The sequence below is a fragment of the Rhinatrema bivittatum genome, chromosome 13, assembly GCF_901001135.1.
Source record: "Rhinatrema bivittatum chromosome 13, aRhiBiv1.1, whole genome shotgun sequence".
In the NCBI taxonomy this organism is placed as follows: Eukaryota; Metazoa; Chordata; class Amphibia; order Gymnophiona; family Rhinatrematidae; genus Rhinatrema; species Rhinatrema bivittatum.
In genome coordinates this window covers 72058364-72076779 of record NC_042627.1, presented here as the reverse complement: position 1 = coordinate 72076779, position 18416 = coordinate 72058364, and the positions used below count along the sequence as shown (strand labels likewise).

The 18416-nt window shown below is 42.0% G+C and overlaps 1 protein-coding gene across 1 annotated transcript in view; it reads right to left on the bottom strand.

The window, feature by feature from the left end:
- SLCO3A1 (solute carrier organic anion transporter family member 3A1) overlaps nucleotides 1-18416 on the bottom strand; it is a 262588-nt gene that overhangs the window by 130906 nt on the left and 113266 nt on the right. The window lies entirely within an intron of this gene.

The following is an 18416-nucleotide window of genomic DNA, read 5'->3' as shown; positions in this document are numbered from 1 at the left end:
ACTCCACTCGCTATACCTCAGGGGTTCTAGCCACTATGAATGGCTGCTTTGCACTTCAAATGGTGCTTTGGGGGCTTCATGCCACTCTTGGTGCCATTTTGCCTCTTTCATGCTTGTTCATGGGTTTATATCAATGTTATCAATGTCCTCTTTTGAAGCCTTGCCATATAATTGACACTGCTGCTGCCTTGATGAAACCTTTTACCCATTACCACTTTTGGAGCCCCTTTGCCACAGTCTTTGCGCCTTGGAATTCTCTTCCACCTCTAATGTTGTCTACCCATGAGTTTCATTAGAATTGATTAGAAAATCCCAAATTTGAAGCTCAAAAGAGGCTTCCCATTGATTTTAATGGAAAACGAATAAATGAAAAATGATTTTCATTTGAAATTAATGAAACAAATGGAGGTGACCTACGATAAAAATGAATGAACTAAAACGAGAGTAGGGATGTGCAGAGGCAAAATTAAGTGTCAGCCTCCACCACTTAGCCAGATAACTATGTTAGGGGGCATTCCAAGGAGGAGCTAATTATATGGCTAACTTAGCCAAAAACCTTAACTGGATAGATGGTGATATTCAGCAGATTTAAACATCCAGCTAACTCAAAGTTATCTGCTATATTCAGTGAAGTGACAATGCTGTTGAATATCCCGGATTAGTTAGCTGACTAACTTATTCAGCTGGATAATGCATTTTACCGTGTATACTATAATGTTTCCAAGGTATGCATATACATATGTGCCAACCGCCAAAACAAAGTGGAGTTACCCGCTTAACTTTTGCACTAACTCTGGTCGTGCTGCTGACCTGTTCTAAAGTTAGCATGCCCCATAAAGTTTTTCCTTAAGGACATGGCTTTTCTTGAATTCTTATCTTCCTGATAGATCACTCATTTTAAACCATGACTTATACATGGGCCAACGGATTTCAATGGATTTTTGGTCTCAAAATTGCTCATCGATTTATACATGAGATTGACTTATACACAAGTATATACGGTATATTACTATTTTCTAAAACTATGGATCCTACCATGACTACAAACAGTTTCTACATCACTTTTCCACAAAAAAAACTGCAGCTTTGCTTAAAAATAGCACCGTATTACCCAATACCACTATGTAGAAAGGAAAGCGATCTTTAAGACTGATTAAATGCACCCAGCAGGATTGCACATTGTTCTCTTATATTTAGGTAGCATATTGTCTATACAAAACTTTACAAGAGAAACATATAAGGGATAGGCTGACAGCTCATGGGCAGTGCTGTACAACAGGATATTCAAGTCCAATTCATGACCCTGGCTTCTGTGCCTCGAGCTGGCCTGAGGCCAGAAATGAGTCCCAAATATTGCTCCAACAGTGACAGCTACTGATAAGGCTAAATTCATTACTTCACCCTCTGGCCAGATAGGAGAGAGGAAAAAAAAAAAAGCAAGCCAGTTGTGACTGGAGGCTTACCATGTCACTGTGTCATTTTAAGTCAGTTCTGATGAGCTCAAAGACTAAAGGAAGAAACTGCTTGATACAAAAGACGACTAGGCAATAATATCTAAATGGGAATAAAGGCAGAGATCTCAGTCGTATGAGATTGAGTGAATCTGAAGGATCACAGAAAGGCTTAATGGCTTTAAAGGAGAGCACAGAATGCAGATCTGAAGAACCATATCTTCCCATAGGATCTGACAGTGGAAAGAGAGAGAGAGAGAGAAGGCCTAGATTACTGTATGGGAAGTGAGGGGAAAAGTCTTGGAAGAAAGAATGAACCCAAGTAGACAAAGCAAGCTGAAAGAACGTAAGTCTGGATACCTGACGTGCCAGTCAGGAAGTTTATAATGAACACAATGAGGGCTGATCTACAGGGAATGCAACACCAAGAGAGAAGAAGCAACCTGAACATAATGTGGAAGTAGATGGGATCCAGGGGAGAATTCTCAGGACCATGGAGAAGCAGAGCCAGATGTGCAGAGAAGGAAATTGATGCTGGCCAAACCCATTAGGCTCCTTCAAGGGAAGCATTATGAAATCCCAGTTACCTGACCCCCAAAGATAAGACTCACTGGAGTTCTCGTAATGAACACGTTCTATTCTATCCCTTTAGTTTTCATTTCAAGGACTTGATTCATAAATTGCAGCTTACAGTTATAAATAAGCTTTGCTTGCCATTTACCATTGACAAGGGCTTTTATTTTGCAATGACTGATCATCTCTGCAACTACTGTTCCCTCTGTGGGAGTAGTGAACCAGCAATCAACTTCAATATTCCTCTCTCAGGTCAAAATGCTGATAACTAAAATAACGTGAAATGATTCATCTTCTTAGCAATTTTTAAAGCACCTTAGAGAAGTCATCTGAATTTGAAACACATTACAGTACATTCAGTTATCTGATTATTTGCTCTTGTATAACATAAAATCTGACTCCGAGGGCTATTCAGCAGATATTAGATTTCTAAATGAGATTGCTATGGAGCTGCCAATGGCTGTGCATTCACAGAAACTCACACTGAAATCAAGAAATACAAATGTTTCCTTGTTTGGATGCCTAATCCTCTTCTCTGCACAGATTCATATAAAATTAATTAAAGAACTTTCATCTTCCCAAGGGGCCAAAGAACTGAAGAGGATTAACAGTCCTGCTATCATTACCGCGCTTCCAACTATCAAAAATGGCTAACGAGCGTTAACAGCACTGTTAATGCATGTAAAATGGCTTGGGTTAGTGTTAATGCAAAAGCAATGCTAATAAGGTAGTAAAATGCAAAAGTATGCACAAAATAGTTCATTACCTATCTGTGCAGCAAAAAAAAAAAAAAATACAGGCATTAAACTGTGCAAAATGTGCATTAACGCAAAGAACTTGTTTTTTGTGTTACCATCTACATTAACGCGTACATGCTGTCACACACATACTTTATAGTCTGCATAATGGCTGCCTCTTTTGTATCTCATTAAATCTATTTAAAATTTGTAATACCTGTGCAACAAAACATATAACAAGATATTAAATATAAAATAAACATCACTGCAACAATAACATAAAACTATGCAGTCAGCCATAAATGAAAACATCGCAAACATAATCAGGAAAAAGCCAACTGGAAGTCGTGTGCTTTTAGCTTTTTCCTGAAACATTTGTAATCATTGATCTCCCTGAGCTCTGCAGGTAGAGCATTCCACGAAATAGGGCCATTGACCGAGGATGCCCTCGTGCGAGAAGCCTGCAGTCACACAGATTTTAAAGTAGGAAGTGAAAGCACATTGAGGAACATATCACACCAAATTATTCGCCAAATAAACAAGACTATCTGCTTGAAGAGCTCTAAATACCAAGGTCACCAATTTAAACTGGATCCTATAAGTGATGGGAAGCCAGTGAATCTGCCAGAGCCATTACACTGCATGTTAATGTTTATGTGAGTTAGCATCTGAAGTTTTAACGACGCTAAGTACATAGGCCCCTGTCTCATAGATAGAAGACAGCTACCATTAACAATCATTATCATGATTTATGTAATGCAGACCAGATGTACACAGCACTCTACAGAGACATGATACGGATAGACCCTAGTCCTTAGAGCTTACATCCTAGCCAAGACTGAAAAACAATTAAGAGGATAGTTTGTGATGGGTTCTAGTGAGTATGCTCTATGCAGACCATGAGCTATAGAGGGTGTGCTGAGAATGCACATTATCCCAGGTATGATTTAACCGTATGATCTCCAAACTTCAAAAAGACTGAACATGTTGGTATCTAAAGAGAATGCTGCCTTCCCCTGGAGAGGCCCAACGCCTCCAGGGCAGTGGATCAAATAGCGATGAGCAGCTGTGAGGAAAAGAGAAAATATCTTCTAAAGATATGAGATGTATCAGAAGATGCACAACACAGCTGCCGTGTCACTACTTTGCCATTGCTTGCAATTAACGTGAAAATTATATGACAAACGGAAGCAACGTGAAACGAACAAATACCCTTTTACAATGCATTCATATTTTTAAGAGTTAAGAAAGCTAACATTAGAAGTTTGATTTTGGTTACACTGGCTTATGAAAATGTAAGGTCTGAGGCCAGACAGCTTACAGTCTGAAAAGTCAGGAGGAGTGGTATTAGGAGTTTAATGTTAGCCCTGTTAACTCTATAATTACCATCAGGGACTTTGTGTTTAACTATGACTTCTTTCTAAACCCCTGACTGCCCCATGCTCACATACAGACATCGGCACATCACAGATGTAGGCACATGTACATATGTTGCACAATGTATATCACATAATGTGGTTTATACTGGCTGGGTGACATGATGTATGTTGCCACTGTCCTTCATTTGAAGTGATGAGCCATAGAGCCCTGCTGGCATTCAACCTTTTACTACTGTTAAGATAAAATTGAATGCATGCCTCATTCTCACATACAGACCTAGGTATATCACAAATATATACACATGTACATATGTTACATGGACATAGCGTGCTCAGGCAAGCATCTCTCTCTTTCATGGCATCTGCTTTGGTCTCTACTTCATTTGTCTGAACAGATGCCAAATTATTAATATCATAATTAAGCAATTACAACTATTCAGTTTCATTTTGTGACTGAAAACCCATTAAATTACCTGTATTAGAGAATCAGTGGAATGGAAGAATCCCAGGCATGCATTCTCATCTTAACAATAGTAGTAAAAGGTTGAATGCCCACAGGGGTTTATGGCACATCACTTCAAATGAGGGGCAACGGATAGTTGTAACAGTGGCAACATACAACAATGCCACCCAGACATATTAACGTAAACCACATTACACGATATCATCGGTTTCACAAGACATTTAATAACTTCTGATTCTATTGTCTCAGGAGTGGCCAACTCTGGTCCTCAAGAGCCACCAACAGGTCTGGTTTTCAAAACATCCACAATGAATATGCATGGGATATGCCTGCATACAATGAAGGCAGTGTATGCAAATCTATCTCCTGCATATTCATTATGAATGTCCCGAAAACCAAGCCTGCTGGTGACTCTTGAGGACCAGAGTTGGCCACAACTGCACTATCCAATGGCAGTGCAGTCACAAAATAATGCAGCAAGTTTCTGGTTAATGTGTCCCTTGGTGCCCGTAAGATGAGCCATCACACTGTCAGCCCACCCTCGCCAGGGGCTACTTTCTCTGGGGTGGGGGGAAACTTCTCTCAGATCTGTTGGGCTGGGGGAAGCCTCCCTTGCAAGGTCAAATTGGGCCAAAGATATCTTAGAAAAGAACCACAATGTCCACACCAAAGTTGTGCTCCTAAAGAAAACAGTTTACTTTGAAAACAACCAATGTAGCAGAACAACAAAAAGCACAATCCACAACAGCAGGAGAAACAATCCCCAGTCACAGTGCATACCCCCCCCCTCCCCCCAGCAGACCTTCTTCTCTTTTACTGTCCAGATTCTCTGTGGTCCCAGGAACAACACAAAGTCTTTCTTTAATATTTCCAGAGTCTCTTTCAAAAATTCAGTAACTCACAAACACCAGGATTGGCTCCAGGACAACTCATCCCCTCCCCTGTCCCTTAGGCAGATGCAGCTTTTTCCAGCCCTGCACTGAAGCTCCACACAGGCTCCACGCTTTCATTGGTCCTGTAGACCTCCAACACAGTTCCCTTTCTTTACTCCTAGCCCCACGTCTTCAATCTTCTTTTCTCAGCATCCCTGAGGGCCCGTGGAAGCACCTGAGATCTTCAGCAACCATTGGCACACCTGTGAAGAGTAGCTGCCACATCTTTCCCATCTCTCTCAGTCTGTTCCCATCTTCAGATCCCAAATCCTCATGTGAAGCATATTTTATACCTCCATTTAACACATACCACCAATGGGTCATTAGACCATCTTGTCACTCAAGCTTAATGGCCCTCATACCCCTTACTCCATTAGTGACCTTCCTCTTCTAGGACAATCCTCTTTGTGAAGAATAGTACAATTATCCAGGATTCCTGTAAACACTCTCTGACCTCCTCTCGCTGGAAGGCTCTCATTACAGAACATAGGATCTATTAATTTCCTATCATTAGTACGCCTTCTAGTGGCCACAGGGCCACAACACCTATTGGCCTACTGAAAAAGCACAGTATGCTTGCTATAGGTGCCATGCAAGGAAACAGGTCGGTGCCAGCTTCTGAAAAAGTTCCAGCTCTGTGGCAAGAAAACAAACCACGTGATGAGAAGGAGGTAGCGAGAAAGGAAAGAACAAAAGCACACAAGGAAAATGGCCGATCCTATTTTCAAAAGGGTTTCTCTCATTCCATCACTGCAAGAGATCCGTTTTCACAACAGATCCCCCCCCCCCAAAATTTCAACCCTGTCCTGGACACCTCACCTTTTACACGTGAACTGAAAGTGGGGGGAACCCTTTAATATGGCGATGTGCATAGCGCTGTCCGCTGACAGATAAAATATATGCCATTTTCCTAATGTGAATACAAGCTGTGATGGTGGGACACAGCTGCCCAAATCTTGTACACAGTTGAGCACAGCCCTGGACTGGTCACTAGGCACCCATTATGCCTGCGCCTAGGGTGGCAAACATTTAGAGGCAGCAGCGGGCTGGCTAAGATTTGCTGCCTTCCAGGTCTGCTGAAGCACAAAGGCAGAGAACAGGACTTTTGCTGCTCTGTAGCAGACGCTTACAGGAGGTGGGGGGTGGGTGGGTGTGAAAGCACCAAAACTGTCTTAGGGATAGCAAAATCCTAAATCCGTCCCTGGCAGAGCAGAAAAGGACCTGATCCTTACACAAGGGAAGAGCTGCAGTTTTTATTGCATTAAAAAATAAAAATATATGTTGAATTAAAAATATTAAAGGACTCTAAGACATTAAGGGGTGAATTTTAAAAACGCCGCTCACGCTAAAGGCCCAAATACCCAAGTATCTGGGCCACGTGTGAGCGACGCGTATTTTAAAAGCCACTAATTACGCAAATATATGCACATGCTGGAGTTTAAAAAAAAAAAAGGGAGAGGTGGAAAACGGGCGGGACATGGGTTGGTCCAGGGCGGGACCAACAGGAATCCGTATTTTTAAACCGGCAGCCGCAGCATCTTTACTGCGGCCCCTGATGAGGTGCAAGTCTGCAGAAATCGCATTTTAGGCCGCACACGACAGGGTGAGGGATCCGGGTCAGCCGAGGGGCGTGCAGGATAAAGAACCAGAGGGGTCTGGATGACCCCGCGATAAGACTGGGCAAACTGGTGGACTATAATGGATAAAACCGGGAACATCCCTCGCACGTTAAAACAGGCGAAGTCCTAAGGAAGATAGGAGAAGTGCGTCTGCTCGAGTAACGGCTTAAAATTAGGAGCACACGTACACGCAGTAGGCATATCTTAAATCATCATATGCGTATGCCCACTCACGCGCCCATGGCCTTATTTTAAAAGTTAGCGTCCCTGTCTAGAGGACCTATGATTATATGTGGCTAGCTTTAAGCTCAAGGTTTTGAGCCGAAGGGCCTCTTGCTAACGTGTGCGAGGGTCCCTGTCTATATATTTTGTATTATATACAATCATTGTGGCAGTTTAGCAATACGTTTCCTGCGTTTGTTGAAGCAACTTTAGACATTTTTTGGATGTCCTTTTGAATTTTGGGTTTTCCATTTCTAATTCCAGTTTGGGACCCTTGGTTTTTGCGATTGCCTTTCTGACTATTCCTGTTTTCTTCTCTGTGTTTAACGATTTCATTCTTGATAATTGTCTCTACCATCTTTCCCGATACTGATGTCAAGGCTTGACGAATCTATAATTTCTATTTGAAAACTGCCCCCAGTATTACTGATAAGATTCTCATCCTGAATCTTTCTTTTCGATGAGTGATACCCCAATTATTCCTAGATACGAGTGAGAAATCTTTGGAACCCTGGAGATGACCTTCACATTTATGAGAGTTGTGCGTACAAACGTCTGTTTATGTTTGTTGTCTGGGGGGTCAGGGCCGGCGGGGCACACTAGGCAGGGCACCGGAAATGGATGGGGCAGCGAGGTCGGAGGTCAGGGAGGCTGTTTTGAATGGAGGAAAGGAGGGACGGGACCATGAGGAGGAACGGAGATGGGGTGTGCGATTTGAGGGGCCGAGAGAGAGAGATGACGTCACGTGATGACCGTCAGGAGCGGCAGCAGACCGTCAGGAGCGGCAGCAGACCCTTCCACCAACACCACAGAGACTCTAAAGAGTCTCTGTGGTGCAAGGTCACCGTTTTGCTCAATATAGAATTTATTCATATAAGCGCATTTTCTTCTCTTTTCGTAAGGCTGCAAATTTCCTGTTCTCCCAACCCTCTTCATATTGGGCTCTTTGCCTTTCCTTTGTGTCAGCTAAATCGAGGCTTCACATTCACTGAAGACGATCTGATCTCTTTATTGACTTTTTGGGCAACCAAACCAGGATTCACGGGGCACCTCATGTTCAAATATCCCTCCTTACAAAGAAAGCCCCTTTTTAACTTTGTTACTGGGCAGCCCTCAACGTAACAATTTTTTTTTTGCTAAAATGGATCGTTTTGCAGAAAAGTAATGAAGAGGAGCCGAAAGCTCCGCAGAGGCCTGCTGGCAGCCGGTCGCAGCTGTGGTGAGCCCCGACTCCCAGCATCTCAGGCCCCAGCAGCACTGCCGAAAAGAGAAAGGCAATGTACAGTGCTGGAGCTACGCCCGACAGTCCCCTGGGCTCTGTGGAGCACAACAGTTACAGTCCACTCATCTTCTGAAAAACCCATTTTTAGCTACAACAGAATTAGGCTCCCTGTGCCACCACGGTGCCCTGACTCGAGACCAATGACGGTGCTATCGTTTCATCTTCCACACATAGTGAAACTAGGTAAAAAAAAATCCTTATCTATCGGTGGCAATGCAGATTATGAAGGACAGCAGAAATAACAGCTGGATTTTCATCGGTCAAGTTACTTCTGTAGTAGCTGAGACAGAAGGAAACATTTTTTGACTTAGCAAAAAAAAAATCTAGACATGATTATGCTGGGGAGAATTTAAGTAGGGAAGAGAAAATCCCATGGTAATTCCACAGCATGTGTTTTCTGGCACTATCTGAAGAGTGAACAGAGGCACAGTTTTTACTGCAAGCTCTTTTTCTGCATAAACATTTGCCTTAAATGTCAGCTTCCTTTCTCAGCTTGTGACTGATCACGCTACAGTTCAGGGCCTGCAGTTTATGTTAATGACATCAAAATCAAAAGTAATTAGATACTGGCATCTATGAAGACATAGACGCTTTGCACACGAAAGTCTCGCACGACCCATGATCACTATGCTTTGCACAGATGTCAGTCCCGACTGTGCAAATGACTGAAGTCCACGCAAGCTGCAGGGCTATTCTCACAATGCTATTAAAAGGTACCACTAGGAGACGAATTAAGTACTGATTTAGACTTTTGGGTGCTTTTTGGTTTGTTTGTTTGTTTGTTTTTTTTACAAGACATTCAGTCAGTTATTTCTAAGTGACACTACGCTAACCACCTCTGATTACAATTAATGATTCCCGCCAGGACAGAGCGTATAAAATATGAAGCTGTTTCACAAGAAGTGCAATTTAACTTAAGAGTGGGGCACTACAGATATGAATGCCCCTGCAGCGAAACAGAGGGATCAGAGAAGTAAAAAAAAAATTTAACATCCCAGTCCAGAAATCTCAACAACAGTATCTGTATTTCTATTGAAGATGCTGCTTCATGAGAATATTCCACCAATAAATCCCGGCGTATTGCTTCCCACCTTAAGCAATTGCTAAAGCAAAGAAATTCCACTGCCACAAAGAAATATTAACCACTTCAAAAGATGTCCTTGATCCAGAAGTCTATTACAGCGACATTTAATTGATGTGCCTGCTTCACACTATACTGCGGTACCACATTCACTGCAGCGACTTTACTAACACCTGATTTTACTTCAGTGCATCATGCTTGGTGATGCAGGGCCCACAGAGGATTTTGTACGGCTAGCAGTGAAATTGCAGTGAGATACCACTTTGAATAAATGCAGACCTCGTTCATGCAAGGTGGCTGAAGCGCTCACGGTTCAAGGAAGCCTTACAACTTGGCATCTCCGTGATCGGGCCTTGATGGGATCTAGCTTATTATGAAGATGTCAAGGATCCCCGCCATCAGTCACTCAGCAATGCATAAATGACTTTGGGGGCATTTTTTTCAGCAGCCTGCACTGTTGCAAAGAATATGGGACCCTGAACCTCGTTTTCGAAAGTGGTTAGTGTCCCTGTGAAAACTGCCCGCATTAAGGTACGCGGACAGCAAAGAGCCTGCATGCCTTCCACCTACAGCACCCGTGTGTCTGAAACCCAAACGTACCTGGATTGTTTACACCAGCGACGTAAACCCTCCTCCCCCCCCGGGAAAGCCTCTTTTTAATCCAGATATAGGTGCGTGTTTTGTGAAAGGCAGAACATCCTTTTAATTGCCCCTCGAGAGAGAGAGAGACAAGCTTTAAACCAGGGCAACTGAGATGAGTAACGATTAAGTTACCAAGCTAATTGCCTTAGAAAATTGTGGGGTTTTTTTATGACTTACTAAAAGTTTTAAATGGGTGTGGGGCTAATTTACGAATTATGAGGTCGATATTCAGCGCCACTTAGCTCGCTAAATGGTGCTGCCTGAAAATCTGGCTGCTCTGGCCAGCCTCCAACCTACCGGGTCCATTTATCAATCTGCGTTAGGACAACGCACGTGAACATTGAGTATCCTGGTGGGAGGAGTTTGGGCAGAGTTAATGGAAATGATTTTTGAGAGAGAGACAGGGACTCTGTATAGAGTCAGTCAACCCTCTCTATATGTACCACTGTAGAGGGGCACTTTGAATCAGGTTTCGGAAGGTGGGGTGGGATTTAGGGAGGTGCTGTTACAGAGGTGTTCTCTCTCTCTTTCATCTCATGCCCCTTTTTTTCGTTATCGCAGGCGCTATTTCCGCTATATTTATAGCGTTTAGATAAATGTAAGGGATAGTTAACCAAATAAGCCTAGGACAGCTATTTGGCTGTCCTCTACTTAGTTGGGTAAACTTATTCAGCTAGTTATAAGATAGCTGAGTATATTCAGCGGCGAGGCCGCACCACTGAATATCTCAGCCAAGTTAGCTGGATAAGTTTATCCTGTTAACTTGCTCAGCTGGATAGCGGCTGAATATTGGCCTCTACACACACACACACACACACACACACACACACACACACACTCACACAAGTATAGTCAGACATAGAATAATACATTTTAATATCTCTTTTAGTTTCTGTAAAAAAATGTTAATGCTGTACTATAGTAAAAACATGATTTTTGGATGAAGCTGGAAAGAACAAAAGAAAACACTGTTCTGTTTTATAAAGAGTTTCTTCCTATTTTGTGTTCATGAGAAAACCCTATAAATCAGACCCTATAAAGCTGTTATTTATAGCTCCTAACAATTTGCATTGATAGATGTGGTGCAGTTTGAACACTTTGCAAATGGCAAATTTCCATAAGGGCATTTACTCTGGCTGCTTGACAGAAATGTATGATAAAAGCAAATCTAGACAATGTTAGTATAATTTACACTTCTCCCCTTTCAAAAACCCAGGCAAGATGAAAAAGCCTGCACCTTTTTTTTTTTTAACCTCATATGCTCAGAAAATGCTTTTGTTTCTAGTGGGGCTGAGTCCAATCTCAGAGATAATTCATCTATTCGCTATCCTGTGACAGTTCGTTCAACAAAGAACTAATACTCATAGTTAATGAAACTCAACCAAGATAATGGTGCTAACATTTTTATTTAATTTAGTCAATTCATAGGCTAAGATGGCTTTTCAAACAGCTGAGGCATATGTTAACCATGTTTCTTCATAAAAGAACTTCAATTATTTTTTACACATCAATTAAAATTAATTTTGACTGTGTAAGAGTGTACACAATTGGATATCTGAGCTTCATTTCACAGTGGGTGCTTCTGCTCACTTTGCCTGGATCTGTATTATAGTATATGAGCATCAACAGAATAGTATAATGTGCAGGACACAGGAAAGTACATGGATAATAATAGTGAAATAAGACTTCCTGACAAAATAGAAGCCAATGCAGTCAACGTCTCAATCTAGCCCTCAGCATGACTTGCCAGATTTTTGAAGTAAAAGCTTTTCATATAGAATTAATTTCCCCTAATTATAATTACAATTAATTGCAAACTAAAACATGGCCATAGATGTGGTGATTTTCCTGGGGCAAAAAAATCAATAATTAGGAAAGGTGGCTACTTTTTTTCAACACATCTCTTCTTACATTTCCTGCAAACTGGCTCCTGTGATTTCAAATTTGAGTTAATACACTTGAATGTTGTTAGTGCAGACCAGCTTTCAACATCAGTCAATAAATCAATAGAGCTCCTCTGAGATCTATGTTGCTTAGGAGCAGATTTCTGACTTGCTGACAGATATCTGTCTTTGGGTTTACTGATATGCTTTGGCCCTGGAAGCTAAATACCAATTACCCCGGGAGGAATTCTGCGCAAAAGGTTTTTAAATTCTGCACATAAATTTTTTTTTCCTTTATTTGTATTTAAAAAAAAACATACAAGTAAAACTTGTAAGGCAAATTAAGTCAAACATATGGTAAGAAAAATCTTCACAATAGGAAAAAGAAAGAATATCAGGAATTGTTACCATATAAACATATGGGCTAAGCCAGTCCCAAAATAAAGAGAAGGGAAGCCAGAAACAAGGGAGATAAGAAAAGAAATTTCAATAAAAAACTCTTCCACGAAGACATCTCCATCACACATTGCAAAGCAGATACCAACCTTATCCTGCAAAACCAAACCGTTCAAGAGACAGCACCCTGAACTTTGGCCCTAGATGACCGAAAATCTGAAAAAGAGCGAAGCTAAGAAGGTTCAAAAGACATAGCTCTCTGAAGAAATATAAATTTGACATTTACAGGGAAAATGCAAAAGAAAACATTCACCTAAGTCAATCAATTCATTACACATGGAGAGAAATGTCTTCCTTTTTGCTCGAGTCACTCTAGAGAAATCGGGAAACACCCGAACTTTAAATCCCATGAAAGGCAAGTGAGCTGCTCGGGGGAAAAAAAAGCTTAAGAACCAGATCCCGCTGAGTAACTGGAGCAAAAGAAACCGGAAGTGCAGCCCTATGATCTTCATCATGTCCATCTGCGGACGATACTAAGATCTGCAACAGAGTGGACACGCCGGAAGGAGTGGAGAGAATGAGACGGGATTTAAGGAAGCTGGAAGAGTGGTCGAAGATATGGCAGCTGAGATTCAATGCCAAGAAGTGCAGAGTCATGCATACGGGGTGTGGAAATCCGAAAGAAATTTATTCGATGGGGGGTGAAAGGCTGATGTGTACGGGGGCAGGAGAGTGAGACCTTGGGAGGTTATTGTTTCATCTCACTCCAAAAAGACATTCAGGATCTCAAAATAGTTACAGAGAATTCTTCCAAGGTTCAGGTTTCCATGCTTAAGGATGAGATGATTGACTCTCGGAGGATAGAGAATTTGGAAGATTCTTCAAGAGCAACGAATCTATGATTTCTCCTGCTGAACTTTACAAATCTTATATGGGAGGGGTGTTGGGAATCTCTGAAGAAATCTCCCCTGTTGTTGCTAAGGCCTGTTATCTGCCCTCCAGGTCCTCCCCTGCAATTATTGATCGAAGTCGGGCAGGTGCAGTGGGCCCTGAGACCTGGGCCTTTTTTTGCTTTCCTGGAAACGATAGTGGTTAGAAATGAAATGAAACACAGAAATGAGGGCACGCCTGGTCCTGCTAAATTCTCTGCAGAATCTGTGCAGCTGCGCAGGAGAGGAATTCTGCGCTCTGCGGTAGCACAGAATTCCCACAGGACCATCCTATGTAGCTGTATTCTAGCTAGCACCAAAATCCAATAGAAGATAACAGTGTATTTGCACCGATATATCCCAATAGAAGGTAACAGTGCAGTTGCTCCAGGATATCCCATTTTTATACTTTTAAAAACATGGCTACACAGTTATGCAGAACAAGAATGGAGAGCATGTGAACACCACTATAGGCAGCTTAATACACCATCACCACTGCTTGCTTCTCGCATAAATGCTGTTTTTGTAAGAACAAGGCTACATCATATCAGTCAAGTAATGATCTTAGAAAAAAATAAAAGGAGGAAGAGAAAAATAGGACATTTGCATGCACTTGACGAGCAAAAAAATCAAACAAAAAATTGCTAAGAACAGACACGGATATCCAATTTGCATGCTGCCAATGGAGACAAAATATACCAGCACGCTTGGGCATTACATAAAACCACAACTGAGACCCAGCAGCACTACCTGTTACTTCCTTTAACTTCCAAGAGTGGTGCTTCACAACACTGCGGAAGGAAACTGCGTTCCACCAGATTTCAAATCATGTCACTGCTGCTGGACCAGGGGAGGTTCCCCAGAATGGGAGTCAGCTGATAGAGGCTCCCTGTCTCCACAGATTCCTGGACAAAGGATCTCGCACCACACATGAAACTCCTGTCTCTTTGCCCGGTTTCCTTCATGTGCTCCCAAACCGTGGGCCTGAAGGCCTCAGCTAGCCACACACACAAAAGAACACAGAGACCCATGAAATCTTAATGAAAAAAAAACAACAACATCCTTTTAGCTGAAAAGCTATAAACAGGCACACGTCTCGCAGATGGCACAAAAGAGAGAAACAAACAAGCGAGCAAGCAAACGCTAACCACAAAAAACAGTGCCTGTCTCTCTTTTTTTTGTTTGTGAAATAGTGAGAGGAGAAAGGGCAGCAAATATCTAGCAGTCCAGCATAGGGAGGACACTGAGTGGAGGAGAAGCCTAGAGGTTAGAAGAGCAAACTTCAAACCAGAGAAGCCAGGGTTCAAATCCCACTGCTGACGCTCCTAGTGACCTTGGGCAAGTCACTTTGCCCTCTGTTGCCTCAGGTACAAAGTTTGATTGCAAGCCCTCTGGGGATAGGGAAATGCCTACAGTACTGCTTTGAGTTGCAGAAAATAAATAGTTTATTACTATACAGTTGCTTGGTTTTGATTGTAAATAAATATTACGACCCTGGTCATAAGGCTTGGGGGTAGCCTGCGCAGAGCGGCAGTCACTACCTGAAGAAACTTGCTGGGCAGACTGGATGGGTTTTTTTCTGCCAGCATTGCTATGTTAGTATGCAATCTTCAAGAGCCATTGATCAGGATAAATCACTACTTGGACTTATCTGAAATTTACCCAGCCTGTATGTGGTCAAACGTTTCCACAGGGATGGGATCAGAGGCAGGGTTAGGTCGGGAGAGGCAATGACACATTTTCACAACCATGTGCACGGTTTTGCAAGGGAGAATTTATCGCAGGTGCACATCCCTGTGGGAGCTTTTTTCCCCCCAGACAATTGAAAGAAAAGAGAACGCTCACAACCAATCCAGCTGATAAATGAACAGCTGAGGAAACCGTGACTAGCACGGGACTACTCAACAATTTCCAGAGAATTATAGGGCAGTCCTAAATTTGTGACTTACTCTTCGAACCAGGGTAGATTCAGCTCACAAATTACAGAAGTCACCTACTTTTAATGAGATAGCCCATTATTCTTTCATTATGTTTTAGCCTTTTTGGACATTTTTCCAAGTTAAAAAAATTATTTCCATAATTATGTTGATCCCCTGCTAGAGTTAGGTAAAAGAATGTACCAACTGGTGAGGGGGGGGGGGGGGGGAGACACAGTCAGAACATTTTGGGTGTGCGGCTCCCCCATATGGAAGCTAGCAATGGTATGGCCTGCTGGCGCTTGGATTTTTGCCTCCTGGATTCCCCTTTGCTTTTGAAGAGGCAGCATGTCCTGTGCCGTGCCTCAGTCTTTCTATTAATTAACTTCTGCCTTCGGGAGCATTTGATTTGGATGGGAGTTTCTTTACGCCCTACCAATCCCACTTTAATTTATTTAAGTTTGGAGCTCCCGGTAACCTGGGGGCTCAGTCAAGCTAAAAAGGTTTCACTTCCGGGAAGAAGAATCTGAGATCATCAAGATCCAAGGAGAGGATGGGCCTCCAGCCATCCCACGGAGAAAGGAGTTGGGTGGACCCCAACCGGGTCCGTAAACGTCTACCAAAAGATGAGGAGGAGACGAGGCGTTACAGGTATCATCACGATACTGAACAGGAGAGAAGGAGAACAACCTGTGGCTTTCAGGTACCGTGAGGAAACTAAGGAGTCTCAAAGAGAAAACCACTAGGAGGAGAGAGGATCAAAAATGATGGCGTAATGTAAGTTCCATCACAGGATTCATGGCCTACACTGGGAGGGAAGTCATTAACCTGCCCTGCATCCAATGGGAGGGAAGATACACAGAAACCTAAGACACAATCTAAACTGCTTTAACATCAAGAACGTGAAAAGCCAAGAACATAACCAACTGGCTTAGCATCTAAAACAGGAAGTCACAAAAGTACTAAAAAGCACTTGTAATATCATAAAGTTAATTACCGGTAACTCAGCTGTAATTAACTATTTCATCAATTTCAAATTATCAGTAAAAGAGACATGTTGGCAACTAACAAAACTCTTAAGTATTTCATTGACTTGTGGCTTTATTGATCATTGGTGCTGTGATCATCACTGCTGTGTACAATACATTGAACTGGAACTTTTAACTATGCAATGCAAAGGGCCTTGAAAGGTAACTTTCCCCCATGCAGGAAACCCTGGTTAACACATTAGTAACATAGTAATGACGGCAGAAAAAGACCAAAACGGTCCATCTAGTCTGCCCAGCAAGCTTCCCAAGGTAGTAACTGCTGCTCCGTGCAGGTTACCCCTGGCCTCATTCGAAAGGTTTTTACCCTGCACGGTAACCTGTAGTAACTGCTGCTCCGTGCAGGGGTAACCTGCACGGAGCAGCAGTTACTACAGGTTACCGTGCAGGGTAAAAACCTTTCGAATAAGGCCAGTATTTGTAACAAGTTTAAAACGAGTGCTTAGTGAATCCATACTATGAGACTTACAGCCTTTCTAAATCATGGTGGAAAGAACTTAAAACTGTAAAAGTTTTCAACTAATTGCTAACTTGAACTGTACATATTATCCACAGCTCTGGAACATCAGTGCACTGGTCTGGCAGTGTTTTTAACCTGTGCACACTCGTTAATTGAGCATCCATATTCCTAACGGGTGCACAGCCACATTTCCTGAGTGCATAACAACAGTGTTCCACTTAAAAGTAGAAATCTGAGATATGACCTCTGGAACTGTTATCCAGGTTCAGTTATCACAGGGTTACAACTAAAATACTATCCCAAGTGAATGCACTTATCTATAGCACCATCTAAGAACATAAAGAATGCCACACTGGATCAGGTCAAAGGTCCATCGAGCCCGGCATCCTATCTCGGACAGTGGTCGATCCAGGTCTTAAGTACCCAGCAGGATTCCAAAGAACAGATCCAATACTTCTTGCTCATAACTAGGGATACGCAGTGGCTTTCCAAAGTCTACAGGGCTAATAATGGTTTTATTCAACTAACTAACTAAATAAATAAATATGGACTTTTCTTCCAGAAACTTATCCAAATCCTTTTTAAACCCAGCTAAGCTAACTGCTTTTATCACATTCTCTGGTAACTAATTCCATGTTTTAATTGTATGCTGAGTGAAAAAAATACTTCTGATTTGTTTTAAATGTGCTACTTATTAGGTTCATAGAGTGTCCCCCAGTCCTGGTACTATTTAAAAAGTAAAATAAAAAAATTCCCTATTTACCTGTTCCAAGCCACTCATGATTTTATAGATCTCTATCCTATCTCCCCTCTCCAAGCTTACGAGTCCTAACCTGTTTAACTTTTCTTCACAGGGAAGCCATTTTATCCCCTTTATCATTTTGATTGCCCTTCTCGGAATCTTTTTTTTTACCACCATTTTGAGGATTCCCTTATTAGCTTGAATTGAGTCATGTTTTGGCACCCACTTAGGCCTGCTTTGTGGGTTCTCATATACTTCGGAATATCATCAAAGTAGATCTCCCTAGGTCAGCAAGACGCTGAAGAAAAGGTCTCGCGTTTAGCTGCCAAAAAAGAAAAAAGGTGTACACAACAGACACTCTGGTATTTGATTAAATCGATAGCACTTTGGCCGAACAGGATGACCCATGATTTGATACCGGAAAGCCCTTACGATATAATCCCTTTTGTTGTTTCTGTTTCTGTTTGCCAGAGATGACTACGTTGCTCACATGTTATCTAAGCTTAGTTAAAATGTTATGTATACTGTTTTGTGTGGCTTGTTTATAAAAGCAGTCTGTAACAGAAATAAATAAATATGATCCCAATTTAAATCAAAGCAACATAAATAGTAAGGCTGTGGATATTTCCCCCTGTTAGTAAAGCAGAACATTATCTCTGCTGA